Source organism: Salminus brasiliensis, chromosome 4 (genome assembly GCF_030463535.1).
Source record: "Salminus brasiliensis chromosome 4, fSalBra1.hap2, whole genome shotgun sequence".
Taxonomy (NCBI): Eukaryota; Metazoa; Chordata; class Actinopteri; order Characiformes; family Bryconidae; genus Salminus; species Salminus brasiliensis.
The window spans coordinates 25778975-25804426 of record NC_132881.1 but is presented as its reverse complement, the minus strand read 5'-3'; the positions used below and the strand labels follow the sequence as shown (position 1 = coordinate 25804426).

Below are 25452 nucleotides of genomic sequence, written 5' to 3'. Positions count from 1 at the left end.
TCTCTCTCGTTGTGTTCCCCCGAATATTTGATTTTGGCGTGGCACATTTTGCAAACGCTGTGGTTCTTGTCGATCTCTGTTGTGCCTTCTTTATTGTGAAAGCCAAAATGAGCCCAGACTTCAGCTCTGTACGCTGCAGGAGCCGGTCTAATCTGCTTACATTACAAGTGAACCACTGTCTGCCGTCTAGTGGTCGGGAATTTAAATTGTATTAAAATTTATTAAAAATCGATACTGTTTTGTATCGATATTTTCTTACACCCCTAAGTGTGAGTCAGATACGGTGAAAAATTCACCAGTCAGACTGAGTGGAGTACAACGCTGGCTTTAATGAAGGTCTGCAGCCATGCACGATTTCTGTAGTTCCATCTAGCGGTTAAACAAGGAACTGCAGGGCCTTGTGAGCGAGGATCCTCGCACAGAACTGATGTAATCCTTAACTCGCAAGTATGATTTCATAAGCTCTCAGGATTGGCTATTTAGAGAAACATTGGACGATATTTTCACATAATTTGTCATATTTCGATAAAAAAATCTGCAGATATTTCTTTAAATGGCTCGCTTTTTTCCCCCATCTCTACTACACAGTCCACGAATAGGCTTAATCTATGTCTAGAAAATGGGCCCTTTAAAATATCAGGCCTTATCTGATGTTCTGAATGCGTGCGGTAATAAGTGCAAAGTAATTGCCTTCGTTTTGGGTAGAGTTGGGCACATCTGTAGAATGTGTGTGTGTGTGTGATATATGGATCGCTGGACTTGGGAGAAAAAAAGCCTAGTGATTAGTGAAGCCCTGCTCCATCTCAGCCATAATAGACAACCTGTATATGTGGAGGAGATGCTGTAATCGGTATCCTTAAGATTGAACTAACAACCAGATTTTTTTTATTATTATCTTAAATATTAATCCAAATAAAGCTTTTCTAAAGAATGTGTGCACACATACGTTTATAGCACAGAAAGTGGTGTGTGTGTGTGTGGGGAGGTAAATGTATTGGGGGGGTATGTGATGGGGGACAGAAAGTAGTGTGCGTTCACATGTCTTTAAAGGAGAAAAAGTGATGTATGTGGTGTTGGGTGATGTTGGGGGGTGTTTGGGGTGGGGTGGGGGGGTTGAGAGTATGAGGGCGTGTATGTGTGGGGAGGGAGGATGAAAGTATGAACGTGAGTGTGTGTGTGTGTGTGTGTGTGTGTGTGTGTGTGTGTGAGGGTGGTGGAGAGTGGCTGGCTGAGCCGGCTGTTCTATAAATGCCGCGCTAGTTCATAAGTGACGTTAATGATAGAGCTGGGCAGACAATGGCAAGCTGTCAGGGTCAGTAATTGAGTGGGAGGGATGAGCTCTCTTCATTTCAGTCCATTGGTGTCACGGCGACAAGAGCGCCACGGCAACTCGTCGCCTGGAGATAGCAGCCCCCCCAAACAATGGCTGCTGTCCATCACGCCACGCAGCCGTCTACTGCTCACCGGGGTTAGTGAGATGATGCTCTTTCTGGGGGAGATAGAGCACTCATTACTTCACTGTAACACACACACACACACACACACACACATGCATATACACACTTACTATACTACTCTACATGTTAGAGGATTCATTGTTAGGCCAGTTGAACTGACACAGTTTCAGCACTGACGATGGTATGGTCAAATAATGGTCAACGAAAAGAAAAATCACGGGTCAGAGCTGAGACTTTGAGCGGGCGTAAAGAAGCAAGGAGATGTGGAGCAGCTTTCGCTCCTTTATTTTTATTTCCCCCCCTTTTCCTCCGACGCGCTCTTTTATTCGGTGCGATGCTGAATGTGTAACTGCTCTCAGAACGCAGGCCCTTCCCCGATCCTACCTGCCACTTAGCCGCTGCCTTTGTTTGTGCTCTGAAAGCCTGTTTTACTTGGCAAGAACATGGCCCTATTACTCAGCCTAATTAAGGCAAGGTACATAATTACCCTTAATTACAGACAGTCAGCGCTTTTTTCGATTTGCGCTGTGTGTTTTGTATCATTGCTCATACGTTACTGATTGCGGCTGCATTTCGCACGGGTAGTCTTTTAGCATGTGAAAATGGCAGAGAGCTACTGAATGCCTGTGTGTATGTGTGTGTGTGTGTGTGTGTGTGTGTGTGCATGCCTATGTGTGAATTAGCACATTCATTTAGATGGAGAGCTTGCCATACTGGGAGAATACTTCAGTAGACACTGGTAAGCCCAGCATTCAGCTACGTAGCGAGGTCTTATGGAATGGAGTAACAGCTCCTGGAACGTGGCTTTTCTACCATGAGATATGAAGCTCTATGTCTCTGTGCATGTCCGCCGCTGGTTCTGCTTAATATCAAGCCAGAGGAATAGAGTCTGTCTCACGGTGAAAGGTGCTGTCTTTATTCAGATGCCTTAGATGCTAATTAGAATCTTAAGAATCTCTGTAATTAACGTCTCTTGTTTCTTCATTTTTCTTTTTATGCCATGTCTGAAAGTAACACCCGCCCTTCACGTTGTGTGGTGCATTTCGTGACGAGTGGGCCAAAAGAAATGCTTCAAAATGTCTTACAAATGTATAAAATCACAGAAAAAGACTGTATATGACTAGTTTTGTACAAGAGACCTGTGACGATATTTGATATAAAGAGTTTTACCCATTTAAAAGTTCTTCACGCTCACAGCACGTCTGTTTTACAAAAAACACTTCCTCAGGGAACCAAAGGGTACCTTAATTTTTGGAGTATAGTATTAGATAGCCCCTTTTAAGTGTAGCACTACTGTTGCAATGTGTTTGTCTTATGTAGCCGCAAAAATGGTAAAAATTGTATTTGTTTAATACTTTCAATTTAACAGGCAGAAGGAAGTGGCTGACAATGTGCTTTATGTTAATGTGTCAATGGTTGCATTTTCAGTTGATCAGGGCAATTAGCATGATGCAAATATAATTATAACAGCATTCAATGTAGATGTTCTAATTCTGTTACATTATATACATCAAGCAAGGAATAAAAAGTGCTTTACCTATGATTAAAAAAGGATTCAAGCATTTAATAAAATACAACAACAGTAGATTACAAAAAATAAAATAAGATAAAATAACAATAAAATAATAATCCCTGCAAAAATTCATTTTAAGGAAGGTAACACCAAGAAGGTGTAAGAAAATATTGACATATCGAAGGATCGCAGTGTTATGTTTAGCAATACTGTATCAACTCTCAAAACACACAGTATTGAATTTTAATATGTAGCTTAAGTGCAAAGATTTGTGGTTCATTTATTGTCGTGTTTAAACCCTGACTGCTAGTTCGCAGGCCTGTACTCTTTGGGGTCTTCAGATCGTACTGTTCTGACTGGATAAAAAGTCAACGTTTCTTTTAGTCAGATTTTACACATATAATGGTCTGTCATTTACAATATGACCGTTTTCCCCTAAATTTGATTGATTTATTTATTTTTTAAACACAACAAAATTATAATATTATATAGTGCTATATATTGAATTGTAACCCCTGTATTGTGATACCAGTCGTATTGCCAGGTAGATTCTTGCCAATACACAGCCCTTGGTAGCACCACCGCTTCCCTGGATATTTTACATAATTTGCGGGCACCAGGGAGCCTCTATCGATATGCTGGAGACCTGGGATGTCTGAAGGTGGCACTTTATAACTATAACTTGGTAAATGATCATTTTTTTGTATTTTGCAGATGAAAATAGCCTGTCTAAATTTGCATTATCGGCCAAATCTTCTATTGCCTTATACAGTATGACATTAACCCTGTATTACACTGTTCATTTTACAAGAACTTTGTAACATGTAACCTAATTTAGTCCGAGTCAGCCCAGGGGTCTATGGCAGGTGTTACTGATATTATTTCTTGCTGCTACCTGCACCTTTCTAAAGAGTCTAGCCAAGCTTTCTCACTCTCTCTCTCTCTCTTTTTACCCTTCATTCCTGCTCCTTGACTCAGTTGCCTCATGTGCCCTTGGTGGCTGGTGTGTGTGACAGGGTGTTGGGCAGTGCTGGAGGGTCACACACACACACACACAAACACACGCACCCTGTGGAGGCGTCTGCGGACGGACTGTGATCGGGCTGATGAGGCTCTGTGTGGTGGTCAGCGCTGCTGGGGGCATGCCATCCTCCACCTGTCCTCAAGGCCTCTATTTTAGGCCACTGCTTTCTTCCAGCAGTGCGGCTCCTGTGACCTCCAAGCCTTAAATCGCTTTAATTAACTATTAAGAAAGCTGCTTATTAGCGGAATTTCACCAGCCAAGAGCCATGCTTCTTCAAATCAAGGTTGAGACACATGCACACTCACACACACACACACACGCTATAAGTGTGTATCTCTCTTATTGTTAAAGTAGCCCAGGCTACTGTAAGATTATTGGGCAAGTTGACAGTATTCTAGATTCTAGATTGCCCACCTTAAACATGAATGTGTTTGTAAGTTCGGGTGAGCAGTGTGGTGGCATTTATTGATTGACTACAGCCTCTCTGTGTCCACATAAGGGTTTGTTTGACTCATTGGATGATCATCAGTTCAAACAATTGTACCTAAGTATAAGTTATTGAAAAATGCCCATCACTTTGCCACGGTCTGGAAGAAAACCCAAGCTGTCACTCTCAGCTGAGAGGAAATTGGCTCAGATGGTCAGGAACAACCCAAGGACCACCATCAAAATAGCCTGCTATGAACTATCAATAAGCTGCTGGCTCACCAGGGTCACTGTTTACAGTCAAGCAGGTTTTATGTCATAGAGTGTATTGCCTGGTGTCTGACTGGTAGGTATATGCTGACAGGCTCATAGACTGTAGTCATAGGATTAGACGCCTTGACGTGTCAAGTTCCACTTCGGTCGGTCAAGAATAGAAAGCTGAGGCTGCAGTGGGCACAGGCTCAGCAAAACTGGACAGTTGAAGCGCCGCACTAGAAAAGCGTAGCCTGCTAAACATCCAGCAGACTAAGGCGCTATCATCATGATAGCAAGTTCGCTCGTTCGAATCCTGGTTATGCTGCTAGCCATCGGCAGCCGAGGCCCAGAGAGAGCACAATTGGCCTTGCTCTCTCCAGGGTGAGTTGATGGCGATCTCGCCCACACACCGCTTTGTCGCGGTGCTGGCCGTCAGTGGCGTCTGCAGGCTGGTGCGTTGGGGCCTGGTATGCGGTGCTTCCTTCCAGGCATGTTGGTTGTCCGGCGATGTTCGACTTCACTGGTTACGGGGGCAGACTATGTAGGGGTTGGGTAATTGGCAGTCCAAATTGAGGAGAAAATGGGGGAAAATCGAATTATAATATTAAAATCAATTATAATAAAAATTTGACACCAACATCCGGAACAACCCAACATGTTTGTGTTGTTAATACACTCTATAAACGAAACTGTATATTAGCAATATGGCAGTACAGTTACCTGTATAGCACACACACCTACACACACATGCACACTCCAAGTTTGTATCTTTCCTCTACTTGAAGTCGCTTTGTACACACATTGTAAACCGACATTCACAAGTATACAAAATCTGACCAACTTTATCCTCTCTCTCTCGCGCACTCTCACTCTCGCTCTCACTCTCCATTGCTGCACTGTGCACAGACACAAGCCCATTCTTGCACTCCTGCCACCTCCGTGGCTGCAGCTCACTGGGATACAATAGCTTTATCCTCTGAGCAGCAGGAGCGCGGAGTGTACAATAGAATCCAGACCAAAGAACCCTTCCATTGTACTCTCGGATGGCAGGAGATAAGTCCTTTTGCTGTACCGAATAATAGCTTGACTTCCAGTGGGAGAGGTTAAACTTTGCGGCGAGTGTGTGTGTGTGTGTGCACGCACCTGTGTGTGTGTGTGTGTGTGTGTGTCTCTCTCTCTCTATTTCCCTGTTCTCCCCTGCAATGCTGCACGGAAGTGGCTGCTGAAAGGCCCACTGCTGTCTCCTGCTATGTGGCAGAGTTATGCAGGTGGAAATTACCTTCCTTAGATAAGCAATACGACAGCAGCTCTAGCATAATCCACACATTCACCAAGCACTGCTCTTAGCCCTACAAAACAGCGTCTCTCTCTCTCTCTCTCTCTCTCTCTTTATTTCTCTCTGTCACTTAGTCTCCTGCTGAAAAGGCACTTTATTAGCAGTGGAGTCAGGGGAGGCTGTGAAGTTCTCAGGGCTTGCTGCTCATACACACGCAAATGGCTTCTGATCTGGTGGATTCAAGTTGATGCAGGCAACCTGTAGATCACACTCTGCTCTCCTGCCTAGCGCCAATGTACCACTGATTCTGAGCTCTTACCTTCCCTTCATTTGTTTTCTTGTTTTTTTTTTTTTACCCCATAGCAGTTATTTTCTATGCTATGTAGACATAATTATGTAATTACACCATGAATGATTACATAATGAATCATATAATGATATAAGCATCAGTGATGAACAAAAGCTTATCGCTTTTTCTAATACTTTTCATTTTTGACATCATTCTGTTGCAGAATTTTATGAGGAATTGATGCAGAATGAATTGAAATTAAAATCTTTTCATATTTACTTGCATTAAGAGTACTGTAAAGTTGTCAGTGTAAAGATTCAATGGTCTGGTTTCGGCAGCATTTGCATGCCTTTTTTTTCAGAACACAATTATATGCCATGCACTAGGGCTGGACGATATGGTAAAAATACTGTATCACGATATTTAACTTTTTTTTTTTTGCGATAAACAATATTTATCATGATATTTATCATCTAGTCTGTAATCATGGCTAAAAACATTGCAACATATTCTTAAAAACTACTATTCAGATCCTCTTCCGTACTGAACACAGTGATTTTTATTCAACATCTGCTGCTCTTCATCTATTTAAACCAGTCTAATCACACTGTTAGTAAAGAAACATGCAGATGATCAGTGTTTATTAAGCACTAACAGAATCCTCAATATACTTAGAAAAGCATATTATCACAATAACAAAATTGATCACGATACGATAAAATACTGTCATATTGCCCAGCTAATACACACAGTAATAGCTTTCAAATCTTAATAAAATATCTCCTCTTTTACCTACATTGTAGAAATGAAAGGAAACTCGTGGCACATTTGGGGGTTTGGAGTGGTTCTCTGAGGAACTCCAAGTCCTTCAGGGAATCATTTTTAGGGTGTTTCCAGGCCATGGTTCATGTTTTTGTCACACTGTAGACATAAGATTTAGCCAGTGGATGTCATCACTGACATGGCCTGCATCTCCCTATATTGATTTGATTGATTTGATTGATTTGAAGGTAGGGTATGTGTCTGATCTTTTCTAAAGGTGCATTTAGTTTCCACTGTACTGCTGATATTATGGCATTACTACCTGCAGCACCAACTTCTAATGGGTTTTGATAACCTGCCTCAGCTTTCTGTAATGGGTCAGAAAATCTGAACTGTCCAGTAAGGTGTTTTCACACTAATAACAAGCTAAACAATGGTTCAGTTTGATCCGGACGGAGACTACCTCTTTAGGTTGTACCAGATTTTGATCCTTTGGTCCAGATTGTGGTCTTCTTCTGTTTTGGTTCAGTGGGAACGGGTTCGGTGTGAGGACTTTTTCACATCTTTAGTTTGTGTGCTCAGGTTCGAATCAGTATGTAAACATAAAGAAAAATGCAAGCGCACCAAAATGCTTCACAACGAACCATGCAAGAACCTTCTCTCTGCTTATTGGTCAGCCCTGTCTGAGGCAAGAGCTAGAGTACATACAGGAAGAAGGGCCTGAGTTCTGGACTGATGCAGGTTTCTCTACAGTGTAGCATGGAGCAGTGGCAGAGATGGCATGTGTTCATAGCTGTAGTAATTATCTGGACAGTATACCAGGCTATGGGAACCGCTTAGCTCAGACTTGCTGAGACGGGTCAAGGTCAGATCACATTCTCAACACTAACAAACCGCTTCAGAGGTTGTTTGGAACCGGGCCAAGACCACCTCTTCTCAAGAGCCTTGGTGTGGTTGTTTTGGACCATATCAGGGTGTGATTACTGTATTCACACCTGCCCAAACGAATCGCACTGAGGGTGAAAACCAGCCAGATTGAGAAAAATCCGACTGAAACGAACTTATTTTGGGGTCAGGGCCTTCTGCTACTCCATCCGCAAGGCAAAATAGTATACAAACAAATGAGTGAGAATTAATCAGTGCAAAACCACCGCATGCTTTTGGTGCTTGCTTCAACTTGTAAGAGTTAAATCGGCCTCTTCTGCCACCACTCACTGGTCCATTTCCTATTCAGCTCCAGTGTCAGAATTGCAGCCTTTATTTTTCCAAGCGTGTTTTGGCTCCATGCGCTTGTTGATGACACTTATGCGGTGAGAGTTATTAAGAGTTATGCTGAGCGCATTTTGTTTTGAATGTTGCTCTTACCAAGTGAGCGCTTCGAGCCATCAAAGCTGCACGCCGCTAACTACTCCACGGATCTATAATTCATATCAGAAATGATCAACAAAGACGTCTCTAGCACTCTATGATAGCATTGCATCTGACTGTCACTATATCACGGCAAGTGACAGCGCATAAGAACGCGTAAGTGCGCCTCAGAAAGCGCCCTGTGGGCTCGGCTCTTTAAACCGAGGCCCTTTCGTTCATCAGATGCCTGCAGACTTCGGAAGAGAGGAAGAGAAAGGAAGGGAAAGGAATGACGGGGAGGCGGAGCGGAAAATTCCAGATCAGAGCATTTTGCGTTCTGCGAACGCCCCGAGTGGCATATAGATGAGCTAACGCTCGGGCTTGTTGTGACGCTACGTGATGTAACAGGAAGTGTCACCTCCAACTGTCACGTTAGCGTCTATGGCCGGGCTGCTAATGCTTACCCCGCTGCTGTTAGCGGCTGTCTGGGCCGATACAGTGAGGATGTGTAATATCATACCATGGCAGCCCTGTTTAACAAGGCCTGCTGTAAAAGTAATGGCTGCTTGTGTTTGTTTTGATGCCGTTATTCCACAGCATTGAGTCGACATTGAGGTGTTTCGTGTAGATTGGGGTGGGATGCCGCCAAAGTAAAAAAAACTTTTCTGCCTTCTGAAGGAACATTAAAAATAAGTTTAAGAACCTATTTATATTAAAATTCACGGCTTTAAAAATACTCAAAACCTCAAAACCTTGTCCCAACAGTCAGCAGCCATGGGGTCAGAATGCCAAGCATTCTGAAAATGAAAATCATGGATGCCTGCAGAGCAAGTGAAGGCTATAAGAAGAAGGCAAAGTGGCCAGTACAAAGTGACACATAGGACCACATCATTCCTACAGTGGGAGCGCCAGCTGGCCCCAGCCTGAAAATCACTGCCCCACTGCCGGAAAATACGTAATACCAGTGAGATACCACACCGTCAGACAACAGCACAACAACAGATCAGTGATGAGAGTCCAAGTTCAGATCTGTAGATGTTCACCTGAGAATCATCATCATCAGGACTAATACAGACTCTCATAATCCTGTTGCTGCTGACACTAGTCTGGAACTGGATCTTAACTGGATTAGACTAAAATTTAAGTGCCAGGATGAGGGTTAGGATTAGGTTTTGGTTTGAGGTTAGGGTTAGGATAAGGGCCAGGATGAGGGTTAGGATTAGGTTTTAGGTTATGTTAAGTTTAGGATAAAGGCCAGGATGAGGGTTAGGATTAGGTTTTGGTTTGAGGTTTGGTTTATGATTAGGGCCAGGATGAGGGTTAGGATTAGATTTGGGTTTGAGGTTAGGGTTATGATTAGGGCCAGGATGAGGGTTAGGATTAGGTTTTGGTTTGAGGTTTGGTTTATGATTAGGGCCAGAATGAGGGTTAGGTTATAGGTTAGGTTAAGTTTAGGATTAGGGGCAGGATGAGGGTTAGGTTTTAGGTTAGGTTAAGTTTAGGATTAGGGGCAGGATGAGGGTTAAGATTAGGTTTTAGGTTAGGTTAAGTTTAGGATTAGGGCCAGGGTGAGGGTTAAGATTAGGTTTTCGATTGAGGTTAGGGTTAGGATTAGGGCCAGAATGAGGGTTAGGTTTAAGATTATGTTAAGTTTAGGATTAGGGCCAGGATGAGGGTTAGGATTAGGTTTTAGGTTAGGTTAAGTTTAGGATTAGGGCCAGGATGAGGGTTAGGATTAGGTTTTGGCTTGAGACTAGGGTTAAGATTAGGACCAGGATGAGGGTTAGGATTATATTTGGGTTTGAGGTTAGGGTTATGATTAGGCCCAGGATAAGGGTTAGGATTGAGGTTAGGGTTATGATTACGACCAGGATAAAGGTTAGGATTGAGATTAGGGTTAGGATTAGGATTAGGACCAGGATGAGGGTTAGGATTAGATTTGGGTTTGAGGTTAGGGTTATGATTAGGGCCAGGATGAGGGTTAGGATTAGGTTTTGGCTTGAGGTTAGGGTTAGGATTAGGGCCAGGGTTAGGGTTTCATCTTGGGTAAGGCTTAATGGCTGTAACATATTAAGTTCGCTTGCTGTAACAGATCAACAGTAAATCTACCTAGTGTAAGTAAGGCATCGGCAGTACATCTTCAAGATAGTTCAGTCGCATGCTTCACTGCTGCTACTCCACTGATATGCTGTTGAGATGTTACTGTAAAAGTTTATTAATTATCTGCAAATAACCACTTAAAATAAGAAGTTCTACTGTGTTTTTTACTCAAGGACATGTCTACACACCGGCCTAAGCGTGCCATGCTTTCATGTCAGTGCTTTAATTTAGCATCTTTCAGGTAAAGGCCAAACAAACAGTGTTATTGACTTGAACGAATTCACAAATATGTCTGTAAAGAAGACCATGCAAATTCGCCATTATTGACCCACTACTTCACAGCCGATCTGTTAGGTTTCTGCGCTTGAGCGAGGAGTGTTATGCTTAGCGTAGGTGCTGCTGCAGTTGATTGTAAAAGCTACACTGTTAGGTAATCCCCACCACACATTTAACCTCATTCATTTGGCAGCAGCTTAAGAAAAGGGTTTGTGTGGTGTTTTAGTGGTTGGAGTGAAGGTGTGTGTGTGTGTGTGTGTGTGTATCTGTGTGAAAAGAGGGTATGAGAAGACCAAGTAAGTGGATGCGGATGAAGTGTGTGTGTCACTAAATGGCCTGGCTCTCCCCTGGGGGGTCGGCTGGGGTTTAGTGTGTCCGGAGCTGCTGCTTTGTCCGAGGCTTTCACTTTGATTAGGCCTCAGTGAGGCACGCTCACTTAAGGGCGGAGGGAGGAAGGAGAGGAGTCGTACCTGCACTGGCCATGCTGTTCTCATATCGCAGACTCCCCCTCCCCTCCCAATGCTGTTCCCATCACTGCTGCTGCCCCCCACACTGGCCATGCTGTTCCCATCGCCACCGCTTCCCCCCACACCGCCACTTAATTCCCCCAGAAGTGGTGCGCTGGCGCTGTGGCCAGCCGGAGGAAGGGTGTCGTAATGCATCTGGACCCGCCATTGCCCCACAGGGATAATGGCCCTGATTGCTCCTGATTCCTCGTCTCCCGCAAAAATACCTCATGTAAAATAAGTGACATTTAAAAGGCATCAAGATGTGAAAAGGGAGGCAGTGCGAGAGCGTGTGTACGAGGGAGCGTGCGCAAGAGAAAGAGAGAGAGGGAGAGGGAGAGAGCAAGGGAAGTAGTAATCTTTTCACCTGAATGAGGAAGAGAGGAGGAGGAGAGGGTGGAAAAAGGAGAGGAGGGGGGGTGAGGTCCCTTCTTTGGCCGGCGGGGGAGCGACAGAAAAACGATAAGCCCCTGTGTCGTGAGCTGACCCTCGCTGCTAAGCTTTTTAACTTCCTCCTGTCTGTTCGGCTTTTCTCTCTCCCCACAGAGAGAGAGAGAGAGAGAGAGAGAGAGAGGGAAGCAGAAAGGGAGAGAGAGAGCTCTGAGTGTGAGTGTGTGTGTGTGCATGTAGAAGATGGGGGGGTTGAGCTGTGGCAGTGGGTTGACATTGCTTCTGGGAAGTGCTTGAGTCGGCGTGCTAAAAATCATTTTGGGTTAGATAGAGGCCCCCTGAGCTGGCCCCGGGATATCGGCGCGCTCATCTTCGTTTAGAGAGAAAAGCGCCGACGCCAAAGCACAGCCTGCAGGCGCCGCGCCTGTCCAGAGAGAGAGAGAGAGAGAGAGAGAGAGAGATAGATAGAGGGAGTTTGCATGCTGCAGTGGATGCTACAGCCAGCATATGGTTCTGCTGCACCAGGCTGTGGCCCCACACAAACAGCTCCAGTGCCCAGCCACCCAGGGAACTGCGCACTATGAGTTATTCATTACGACTTCCATTTGCTTTCATTGCTAGTTTGCTATCTTTTATTTTTTTTAAGCAGCCTCATTGTCAGCTTCCCCAGTTTCCCCAGTATCTCCAGAAGCATCTTCATTGGCCAGATGGTTGACCTCGCTCCCACATCTAAGCCGCTTCCGAACCAACAAATTGAACTATCAGCTATCTCAGCTGTGACGCCTCTTGTCGTATCATTGAAAGCATCAACCGTTACGCCGTTATCCCTCCAGTACAGTCTTCAAGGATCTACAGAAAAAGGGTTCTTCAAGGGTTCTTTAGTAGGGACTTCTATGATGTTTTGGAGCCTTGCTGTAAGGATTTGATTGCATTCAGTGACAAGAGCATTAGTGAGGTCAGGATGTTGGATGACCTCACCTCATCTCCAGTTCCCCAACTCATCCCAAAAGTACTGGATGGAGCACAATTCAACATTCCAGAGAGCACAGTACCACTGTCCCACCGCTCAATGCTGGGGGTCTTTATACGCCTCTAGCTCACGTCTGGCATCAGGCACTGTGCGTCCTGTGTGAGTCCTATTCTATTGGCAGTACTTCTCTTCAGGGATTAGAGAAGCTGTGTGTGTGTGTGTGTGTGAGAGAGCGCATTTGCACATCTGTGTCGGTCTGAAGTACAGCCCTAAAATATGGTTCTTCAGGGGCTTTAGTAAAGGCATGTGGCAATTCCATTGACCATTTCAGGGTATTTATGGCTCTACATGTTTATCTTCATTGGTCAGAACTATCAACATCTCAACAGTGACTTATCCCATAGCTCATTAATATCTGCCCCTGAAGTACAGCCTTAAAAAAAAGGTTCTTTAAGGGTTCTTTAGTAAAGACGTATGGTTTTATGCAAAACCATGATTCTTCACCTGGCTATTCTTCAGCCATAAGGAAAACATCTGTACTGTCATCTACATGTTCATCTAAAGTACAGCTTAAAAAAAGGATCTTCAAGGGTTCCTAGGCAAAGGTTTTTGATTCTATCAGTAACCATGATAACTCATCTGTTGTTTGCCTGGTTGATCTTTAAATGCTAGGAAAACTTATTGTTCATATTGTTTTTTTTTTTTGGTTTTTTTTTTTATAAAACCCTTTATAGAACCTTTTGGTTCTATGTAGCACCTACAGCGGTTCTGCTGTAGTTGGGACGTGTGCTCTTGAGCATGAGCGAATAATCACACGCACAGACCCACTATGACCCACCCTCGTCTCTTTCTTTGTGACTGTGGTGAATCTGCTGGTTCTTTTCCAGTCAAAACGCTAATCAGATACCACAGAGGCTAAGGCATCCTGATGTATTCACTGCCTCTCTCTCTCTCTCTCTCTCTCTCTCTCTCTCTCTCTCATGTTTTAAGCATCAGGGAGGCTGTGCAGGCAGTGGCTCATGAATGTGGTTTTCTCGTGGGTGATGGTCGAGTGTGTTTGCCTTTTGTGGGCAATTTGAAGAGGCCTGTTTTGTTCACTGTTGGTTTTTTTTTCTTCTTTCCCTTGTGCTGATTTTCACTCATACTGTTTTAGATTGGTGCTGGAGGTGGTGATAGGGGTGATGGTTTCATTCGCAGTGATTTCTCTCTGAATTAATCGTCCAACTCAGAATCATCCTTGGAATGTGCTGCAGTGCAGTGCTCCGATAAATTCTCACACCCTGATAAATCCCAAGCGCTTCCATGGAGTGGGAGCTACCCATCAATCGCTGATAACCACGGTAAATAATCACGCTACCGCTACTTCTCTGCCCGGATCCTGCTGCCCGAACTCAAATGCCTGAATCCAACTGAACAGTGATGAGTAAGGACACGAGGGTAATTTTGGTACCCGTCAAAAGTACCACTGTGGCATGTTGTCATGGTTACGGTTTAGAAGTAGCCCACCCTTGCCACGAGAGAGAATGCTGTCTGTCCATGAGGAGGGTTTTGGCGATTGGTGGACTGTCCAGGGTTATAACTGCTAGTGCTTTCTCACCTCAGCGAACCCATAAACTCACCCATCTCTCTCACACTCTCTCTCTCTCGCGCGCACGCCCTCGCTCACACACATTCACATTCACTCACAGGACAAGAGACAGTAAGTGTTCACACATTAACACCTAATGAGACAGGCCTACTGCTACATTACCCATTCCTGTACCCTCTGTATTTCAACTGCATAGCTGAAAATATGAGATGCACCAATGCATCCCACCAACTGCTTTTCCTGGTTATCAACTGCAACTCACACTGTTTGAGTACATTTTTGCTGACCGCATATTAATGTTTTGGTTAGCGTTAGAATTTCAGACTAGACCTGTTTGGACCTTTTTTTCAGCTGGAATATTTTGCTGGTGGAAATTCTAGGCCATCCTTTCATCCGTTTGTTCAGTATTGTCCAGAGCCGAATACAGTGTCAGGCGAAGGTAACATTAGCAGTCTTGCCCATTAAGTCAGTGCTGATCCTGCCTTGAAGAGGACCCAGAAATCTATGCTTAATATGCCACTGTATGGACAAAAGTATTGGGACACGCCTCTTAGTCATTGCATTCACGTGTTTGTTTCAGTCCCCTTGCCTCAGTCTGCCTTTACCAGCATTAGTGAAAGAGTAGGTGGTTCTAAAGAGCTGTCTGTGCTTGATCATGGTACTGTAACAGAATGCTACTGTTGCAACAAGTCAGTTGGGAAATGTCTCCCCTCTTAGATATTCCACCGTCCACGGTGAGAGGTATTTTTGAAAAGTGGAAGCGTTTAGGAGCCATAGATAAGCGTTTAGGAGTCAAGATTAATAAATACTTAATTTCTTCATTTATTAGCAAAATAACATGTTGGCCACTGATGCATCAATCAGCCATAACATTAAAATCACTTATATAAAGTAAAGGGGTGGATCTACTATTATTATTATTGAAGGTGATGTGTTGGAAGCAGGAAAGAATCCGAGCCCCTTTGACAAGGGTCTGATCTTGATGGCTAGATAACTGGGTCAGACCATCTCAAAAACATCGGGCAGGTCTTGTAAAGTGTTCCCAGTATGCAGTGGATAGAACCTACCTGTGTGCTTTGAGGAAGGACTACCGACAGTGTCATGGGAGCCTAAGGCTCATTGATGCTCATGGGGATGTCTTGTGCAGTCCATGCCTTTTTTTTTCTTTTTTTTTGACAGAGCTGTTTTTGTGGCTCGAGTAGAACTTGCAGAATATTAGGCAGGTGTTTTTTTAATGATATGGCTGATTGATGTATATTATGCAAAAGAAAAAGGAGAGTAAAACAGGACTCTAAAGTAGAGCCTATTCTGTATCCCAAAACCTCTCTCATCCTCCAACCGTACCCTTTTCACTTTTTTTTTTTTAATTATTTTTTTTGGTTTGTTTTCTGCCAGTAACCCTCTCCCTACTTTCTTCCCCCTGTTTCCATCCCTATCATTTCTATCCCTGCATTCCCTCCCTCTCTCCCCTTAATTGTTTATATACATTAACATTCCCCAAATAAAGCCTGTTCAGGTGACAGGCCTGTAATTTCGCCTGGGTGAGGAGGCAGCAGTGTGAGGCCAGTAATCTCGGCTTGTCACTGCTATGCTAATCAGCCAGGCGCGGCCCACACGCTCAGGCGGCCGCTGCAGCCTCTGATACGGCTATTACCGCCGAGGAGACTCTCCATGAAGAGCGGGGCGGAGATTTGCTCTGGGAAAGCGGCACTGGACCTTCGCCTCTCGTTACAGGCCTCACGTTCGCACCCTAATCCGAAAAAAGAAAAAAGTTATTTACTGAGGGAAAAGGAGGCTTTTTCCACTCACTATGCATTTTGGAGAAACACACATTGCCCCTTGACTGGCATTTTGGTTTGTTTGGAGCTGGAGGCGAGTGATGCTGTTTGTCCGGGTGTGGAAACTGGAGAGCTTGCCTGGATTTGTGCTCGGTTTGAGGACAGTGTCTCCCAAGATTCCCGTTAATCGCCTCCTGTGGCTTCAAAATAGCCTCACACCTCACACCACAAAGACTACATCTGACTGTAAATGCATGCAATAACAAATAACTCACTGTCTGTACCAGGAGGTGGCAGTAGTCTGCATTTGTAATCAGCAAGGTTCCACATTTCACAGGGTCTCTAAGCAGAACCCTTTTATTCCCAGAATGTCCTGAAACGTCATTATCAAACATGAAGCAACACATGTTCTTCAACCAACACACAATGTCTGATGGGTACAATTCCTGCCAAGGGAACAGCTTCACTCTTTCCAGTGTTGCCCTGTGTAGTCCTCTTTACAGGGAATTATACTATAGCGGTTGGAATGCACCTATGCTGATTTAGCTCAGTAGGCCAAATGGGAGCGCAGACAAGGGCAGTCAGACAGTGCCAGCATTGCTGTACACACCACAAAAACTACAAGCAGCAGCCAGCTATAGACACATGTACACAGTAGGGGTACACAAACATTCGGTACGAGAAACGGGATCCACCATGATTTGATGATTTAAAATAAGATGGACAATGTCAGAATGTTGGAAACACCCCTTTATTTTCAGTCGATTAAAAAAGGAAGGAGGGAGGGAGCGGTGGTGCATGCCTTATCCAAACGCAGCAACACAGCCTTACTGAGCTTTGTATTAGCATGGGAAGGTACAGAGCAGGTATTATTTGGGTGGTGGGTCATTCTCAGCACTGCGGTGACACTGACATGGGGTGATGGTGTGGTCGTGTGTGTTGCTCTGTTTTCAGTGGATCAGACACAGACACTTCCAGTTCAGATCCAAATACAGATGTCGATGTTTTGAGCACTAAATATACCCAAAATAGCCTTACTGCCTAGTGTAAACACTGACAGTTATGCACTGTATCCTTCGGATCAGCTATATATATATACAGTCATGCCCGAAAGTATTCATACCCCTGGCAAAGTTTGACTTAAATTTACTTTTATTTAACCAGAAGTTATATTTTTGCCTTAAAACGACACAGGCATCTCCCAGGAGATAACACGATGATGTACAAGAGGCATCATTGTGGGAAAAAGTATTTCTCAGCTTTTATACACATTTGAACAAAAAGTGGAATGTCCAAAATTATTCATACCCTTTGAAAACTGTCACAGTATATGGGAAAATCCAAAGTTCTATACCATTCCAATAGTCCAAGCTGTTTTAAAGCATCCTAATTACCCTGATTCATTGGGAACAGCTGTTTTAATCAACTCAACAGGAGAAAAACAGCAGCTCTCTGCAGTTGGTTTAAGGACAGTCATGGCTAAGACAAAGGAGCTCACTAAGGACCTGCGGCTGTGCATTGTGGCCGCTCACAAGTCAGGAAAGGGCTATAAAGCCATATCAAAATGTTTTCAAGTTCCAGTGGCTACAGTGCAAAGTATTATTAAAAAATACAAGAAGTTCCGCACTGTGGAAAATCTCAGAAGATGTGGTCGGAAGCCAAAAGTGACACCTGTGCTGGCCAGGAGAATAGTGAGAGAGGTGAAGAAAAATCCAAGGATCACCACCAAGGCCATCCTGGTGAATCAGGACTCTGCTGGTGGCGACATCTCAAGGCAGACAGTTCAACGGACACTGCACACTGCTGGGTTCCACGGACGCAGGCCAAGGAGGACACCACTTCTCCAGAAAAGGCACACAAAAGCCCGCTTGACCTTTGCAAATGCTCATCTGGACAAAGAAGAAGACTTCTGGTGTTCTGTTTCATGGTCAGATGAAACAAAAATTGAATTGTTTGGCCACAATGATGTGTGCACCATTTGGCGTAAAAAAGGAGAAGCCTTCAACCCTAAGAACACCATCCCCACTGTCAAACATGGTGGTGGGAACCTAATGTTTTGGGGGTGTTTTTCAGCCAATGGACCAGGGAACTTGATCGCAGTAAATGGCACCATGAAAAAAGAGCAATACATCAAGATTCTCAACAACAACATCAGGCAGTCTGCAGAGAAACTTGGCCTTGGGAACCGGTGGACATTTCAGCACGACAACGACCCAAAACACACAGCCAAAGTGGTGAAGAAATGGTTAGCAGACAAAAACATTAATGTTTTGCAGTGGCCCAGGCAGAGTCCTGACTTGAATCCAATTGAGAATCTGTGGAGGGAGCTAAAGATCAGGGTGATGGCAAGGAGACCCTCGAACCTCAAAGAGTTGGAGCTCATCACTAAAGATGAATGGGCAAAAATACCAGTGGAGACATGCAAAAAGCTGGTCAGCAATTACAGGAAGCGTTTGATTGCTGTAATAGCCAATAAAGGCTTTTCTATTAATTATTGAGAAGGGTATGAATAATTTTGGACATTCCACTTTTTGTTCAAATGTGTATAAAAGCTGAGAAATATTTTTTCCCACAATGATGCCTCTTGTACATCATCGTGTTATCTCCTGGGAGATGCCTGTGTCATTTCCAGGCAAAAATATAATTTCTGGTTAAATAAAAGTAAATTTAAGTCAAACTTTGACAGGGGTATGAATACTTTCGGGCATGACTGTATATATATATATATATATATATATATATATTTGGAACAGGCTTTATGTTGTCCTCTTAGAGCAGCGCCGCTCAGTGGCTCTCGTTATCTGTGCGGTTGGGCAAGCGTGTGAGTGTGTGTCCAGTAATCCTGAGTGGAGTAAAGTAGCGGTGTGAGGGAACAGATTGGCAGTTGATCATGCTGAAATGCGCTCTTATCCGTTATTGGATCTGAAATGGAGGAGGCTTAAGAATTATCGGAGGCCAGCGTTAATGTGGAGATCATCTGGAGAAAGCTTGAGGCCGCCTGGCAGCCTGCACACACACACAGCTCACACAACACACTCATAACTTCCCTATCTTTCGCTTCTCTATCCACCAGTTCGTTCTACGTCTCACTGTGTGGATCTTCCTCACAGTGATGTGCTCAAATTGCTGCTCTCATTTACTCCTGTTCTGTTGGATGTTTACTGTTGCAAATCGGAATCGGAATCAGGTCAAGTGTCTTTACAACAGTCTTATCTGGTTGTTAGCTTGAGAGTTTGTAAGCGTCTTACTCCTGTTTCAGTGTAAAGTTCAAAAGAGTTTCTCCCTTCCGTTCACCAGCGTGAAAACAATAGAATTCCAGAGGGTTATGTATGTATGTGTGATTGCGCGTTTGTGTGTGTGTGTGTGTGTGTGTGTGTGTGTGTGTGTGTGTGTGTGTGTGTGTGTGTGTGTGTGAATGAGTGCAGTGCAGCAGCAGCTGCTGGACTCATCCTGGCTCATGTGATTAGTGTCCGGCACTGGTGTCAGGATTAGCCAGCCGCTGCACTTTCCCAAAGTTCAGCAGGTCAGGAGTTCACTCAGCCCAGAGCTCTAATTCTGATGAAGGGAGAAGATTATGTGTAAACTCACTACAGTACAAGACACCACACAAACACTGTAGCATAGTACCAATAGAACAACACACACACACACACACACAGGGGCTTGTACCTATTCCTCCATCCTATCCAACCTTAAACTTCTTGCCATGCATGAATGTGGCATCACCCGGGATCGAACCCCAGGGGAGATGGTTATGTTACCCACTGCCATTCCCAAGTCATTGCCAGTTTCCACTTACTAGCTAATTCTGCATGTAATCCTGCAAAAGCTGACTGGCTAGTTAGCACATGCTTCCTCCAAGTCCTGTGAAGCCACCACCATAACCACCACCATATCTTTTCAGCACTGGATAGCTTCATCATTAGCTATCAGATGCCCATGCTGGTCAGCATCGTGGTGAATGACAGGGGGAAGAGGGAGGGCCATCTCTAGCCAATCTAACCCAATTATGGTCTCCTGGACTCCCAAAGCAGGATTTCACAGTTAACCACATAACTTTGGAGTGACCGGATAAAGCTGAGGTCATGGGGGTGTGATAACCAAAGAGTATTAACGTTATTAATGTGTGTATGTATAGTCTTTGTTTTAAATGTTATGAATTGAATCAAATGAATTTGATTGATTTGATTGCATTCAGCAACAAGAATTAGTGAGGTCAGGATGACCCCACCTTATCCCCAACTTCCCAACTCATCCATTCCAAAAATATTAGATGTAGCACCATCATTCCAGAGAACACCGCTTCTCTGCTCCCCAGCTCTATTCTGGGGGGCTTTATACCCCTCTAGCCCACGCTTGGCATTAGGCATAGTCCCAACACAGAGTCCAGAGAGTCCTGTTCTATTGGCAGTACTTTTCTACAGGGACTAGACAAGCTGTGTGTGTGTGTGTGTGTGTGTGTGTGTGTGTGTGTGTGTGTGTGTGTGTGTGCATTTGCACATCTGTGTCAGCAATGGGTGCAACTTAAAGTAGCTGGATCATTCATTAGAAGGGGTGTCCAACATTCAGACACACAGTGTAAGAGACATACTTGTTATACAGTCTTTACTTAGTGCTTCCAGCTAAAGTGAGGGAACCTTGTGTTGTGAAACACCTCAGCTGTAAATAACACTTATGCAGCATTTGTGATTTGGGTTTATGGGTTGCTGATGTAATGCATGCGATAAGCATTGTTCTAAGCGTTTGTTAGCTAACAACCCAAAGAAAAGGCCAGAAGAGCCCCTCATTACTGTGTCTGGGAGTGTGTGTGTGTGTTTGTTTCTGTGTATTAGTTACATGATCATCTGTAATTCTGTTGTGTACCTGGACGGCTGTTACTAACCAGATTTAGATACAAGCTGCTCGGCTCGAAAAATAGGTTACTTTCTTCTCTGTCTGAGAACTAACACGGGCCATGACCTCTAAGTTTGTGTGTGAGTGTGTGTGTGTGTGTGTGTGTGAGAGAGAGAGAGAGAGAGAGAGAGAGAGAGAGAGAGAGAGAGTGAGAGAGAGAGAGAGAGAGAGAGAGAGAGAGAGAGAGAGAGAGAGAGAGAGAGAGAGAGAGAGAGAGTGAGTGAGAGTGAGAGTGAGAGTATATGTATGTATGCATGCATGCATGAACAGTCTATCATGAATTGTGTATGGTACAGTAGTAGACTTTGGTTAGAAACAGGTCGATAGGGTGAGTGAAAGAGTGAGAGAGAGAGAGAGTGCGCGAGAGCACGAGAGAGAGATTGAAACAGCTCTATTTCTCATCTGGTAATTGAAGGTGAGAAGTGATTGCATTATCCACAGGAAGGAGAGTAATCTGCTATCACCTCATGAGCTCCTCATTTCCTCAAGTGCAGCTCAACCCCTGGCCCCAACAAAACATGAGCGCGCGCACACACACACACACACACACACACACACACACACACACATATATATATATATATATATATATATATATATATATATATATATATATATATATATATATATATATATATATGTATGTATGTATGTATGTATGTATATATATATTAAACTTTATGGAATATAATGGAAGCCAATGTAACAAGATTTTATTAGAGTCTTTGTGAGAAACTGAAATTTTGACAAAATATAGCTGACATTCAAATTGTCGAAAGTGAAAATTTACTATGATCCGAGGAATCACCATCAGTAGCCGAAGCCTGAGAGAGCATTTCTCCATACATCGCTCTTAGTTATCAGCGTGGTGGTGACTTCACTTTGTCTGAGGAGACATGCGCTCGTCTTCTCGTCCTACTGTAGGTGGCATTGCTAGGTTGGGAGTGCCAGAGAGCACTGTAGGCCGCCTTCTTCACAACAGTCAATGTGATGCTGCTATGAGGTAAGATCAGTGTGCTAGGAAGTGTGCCTTAGTTACTGGTCATTAGAAATGCAGTGTTAAGGGTCTTGTCCAAGGAGTGGTGTGCTTGGCCGACTGGTGAATCGAACCATAGTCTGCTGCAAGGAAGACGGTGTTGTTACCCATTATGCCACACCATCCGCTAACTATAACAACTGCTAAAAATAGTGTTGACTACTGGTGCTAATCCAGTATTTGTAAATCTCCAGATGTTTTAATATCTACAAGCGAGGTAGAATTTACATGACAGGATACTTTGTTTTTGTTATTGATGCCAATAGGTGTCAAGTCTGAGTATCTTATAATACATGGACCAATAGAAATGCTCCAAAATGACTTGGAATAAAATCCTTTTACAACAACATTCATTGAACGTTAAGTTAAGTTTTATGTAAAGCTACAATTTTGGAAATACAAGGTTTTTGCATGACAGCAGTGATACATAGGATACGTTGAACTCAGCATCGAATTCAGCATCTAACTAGCTGCAAAAAGGTGCAGTAAGTGCTGCTTTTTCCTCTGACAATTACGTTCTTGAAGCTTCCCAGGCGTGGATGATGCACGGCTGGCTCACCACTACACTACACTCCACGCTTTTACCAACTCAGATGCTCAGGGGAAGCTGGAGAGATTTGACCGACAAAACCAACCAATGACCAGTCTGTCTTCAACTGTGAGGCCAGTTGCCAAGCCTTTAAGTTTCTCTTTGCATTTGGTGACCTCTAAGTGTCATAAGTGTGGGCCCTCCCCCCCTCCCTTGTTCGTGATAAACCTTGTGGTGGCCTCTCAATATGTCATGCAGCTGATCAGTCCTGCGGGCAGCAGAATTTGTGGAGAATAGCAAGCAGGGCCTGCCTACTTAATGGCTGAGGCATATGTTGACGTTTTATCAATAGGCATTATTAAATCTTGCTTGGGTGAGTTAATCTTGGGTTGATGCTGCAGAGAGGTTGAGAGAGACAGGCATTAACAGGCCCGTGTGAAAGGCAGGTCATAAGCTGCTTATTATATCGACTCTCTCTCTCTCTCTATCTCTTTCTCTCTCTCTCTCTCTCTCTCTCTCTCTCTCTCTCTCTCTCTGTGCGAGCACACACCCACGCATCACATGGAGCCTCACATTGAGTTGTTTTCTGCAGTGCAACACAAACGCAGACGCATCTTCATTTGTGTACACACCCGGGCAGACAAAACACACTGGAACACACACCATTAACACATCCGTCAAGACTGAGCCAATACACATGCTTGCAGTGTGTGCATGTGTGTGTGGGTGTGTGTCTGTGTCAAACTCTCCAGCTCTCCAATGTATCTGCAGAGAAGTGATGTCACACGCACGGGTGTGTAAACCTGCACGCATCCCCAAACACACACACACACACACTTATACACACACACCCGACAGCTGAGCGCCTCGTCACAGTGGCGGCTCTGGGGCCGAAGTTTATTGAAATGAGTATTTATCTCTTCCACTGCCAGAGAGTGTGTGTGTGTGAGTGTGTGTGTGTTTCAGAGACAAAAGCAGCGTTATGGCTCTTGCTGGAGCTAGCAGAAGGAGCAGAGGCTGACAGTGGGTGATAAGACCACCAGTCTGCTCCTTCTGATAATCACTCGCTGGACCCCCACTCTCCCCACACACAGCTTACACAGCTCTAAGTAGCCAGAATGCACTCTGTGTGTGTGTGTGTGTGTGTGTGTGTGTGTGTGTGTGTGTGTGTGTGTGTGTGTGTGTGTGTACAGGCAGACACAGGGAGTGCTGTGGAGCTGTATTACAGGCTCAGTGCAGTCTCTGTAGAACAGAGAGGATGAACACAGCAGCCTGTGTGTGTGTGAGAGAGAGAGAGAGAGAGAGAGAGAGAGCAGTGAGCGTCGCCCTTTGTCTTCCAGCAGTTAGCAGGACGCCCCCAAACTGCCCAGTGTTCTTAACCTCCTGAACCCCAGGCTTATTATTGTGTTCATTGGGGTGTGTTGAGTCTGATGATGATAGTTTTGTCTGTGTGGAAGTTGTTTATTTTGTTAGACCTCAGCAACTACAGTCTAAAATTAGGCAGTTGGCTAACACTGGTACATTCACTGTTGTACTCGTTATTGTGCACCATCCCTGACGGACAGATGGATGAATGGGTGGATGAGTCAGTTGTTACGCTAAAGATTTCTCAGTCAGTAAGTACTAAAAATGATTTGAACTGATCGTGTTGTGCTTATGACAGTGTTAATCTCAGCTCCTATCGCTGTGGCTGGCCAGTCCAGTTTAGGTTGTTTATGTGCCATGAGCTCATTTTTTGACTAAGGATTCATCAAGCTGTACAGTGTAAAAAATCTAAACGTATTTAATGGGCCCATGCCCTACATTTATCTGAAATTGTTGTAGATTTCTTTGGGCCCCACTTGACCATTAGCTGACCTTACTTCATCCCTCATAGTTAAACAGGTGTTTGTTACAGAGCCCTTTAAGACGAATTAAATATAAATGAGCTCTTCTCCAATTGGCTGCCCTGTATTGGGCCTCATTCAAGAAACACTGAACACAGAAACACTCCTGGGAACTACACTATGAATTAGGGGTGTAAGGAAATATCGATAGTATATCAAAGTATTGTGATAATATATTCTGCAATACTGAATTGAGTCTCAAAAACACAGAATCTTCTTTTATTGAATTGTTTACATGCAAAGATAGGTGGCAGACTGTGGTTGATTTTGTGTTGTGTGTAAACCCTGACCGCTAGAAGCAGTGTTGTAATCTTCAGATCCCACTGTTTTGATTGCATAAAACAAGTTTTTTTTTTTTTAATATCTACTCTGATTTTATGCCTAGGATGATGGTTTTTATACTATCACAATTTTCCTAAAATCGCAATATACTGGATATCACCTTGCTTACAGTATCAGTATTAGTATTAGTATCCCTGCTGTATCATATCACCAGGCTCTTGCCAATGCACAGCCCTAGTAGGAATAGTTCGGCCTAAGTAAGTGGTTCTTGTGACATCAGAGATGCAATGAATGCAAAGCGTTTTTTTTGTTTTGTTTTTTTTAAGCAGTTTTAGTGTGGTGGGGTAGTAAATTATATGTTCTTGCTTTGACTTTGACTTGCACACTATTTATGTTATTTCAAAATCCTTTATTAAATCCTTTATTAAAAATAAACTCCAGAGAAATTAATTTAGCCATGTTACGGATTATTATTATGTAGTTATGCATAGAAATGCAGAAACTTATTTATTTGAATTACTAAGTAACTGTATGGTGTAGCATATTGTGTGGTGTCCCTCCGGGTTCTATTTTAAGACCTATGATACTGATGATAATTATGACAGTAACATAGTTATATGTGTTTAAAAATGTGAACTCACTTACAGGGTCCAAGAGCCTAAGCATAACATTAATTGTGCAGCACTAGAATGGATTAAGCAGTAATGCAGCCAAAATTTAATTTGTCAAATATTGTTGTGTGTGTGTGTGTGTGTATATATATATATATATATATATATATATACATATATATACATATATATACATATATATATATATATATATATACATATATATATATACACACACATTTTTGTAATGTAGTTTAT

The 25452-nt window shown here is 43.6% G+C and overlaps 1 protein-coding gene across 1 annotated transcript in view; it reads left to right on the top strand.

Annotated features, from left to right (window-relative positions):
* Positions 1-25452, top strand: part of camkmt (calmodulin-lysine N-methyltransferase) — a 144482-nt gene that overhangs the window by 75586 nt on the left and 43444 nt on the right. The window lies entirely within an intron of this gene.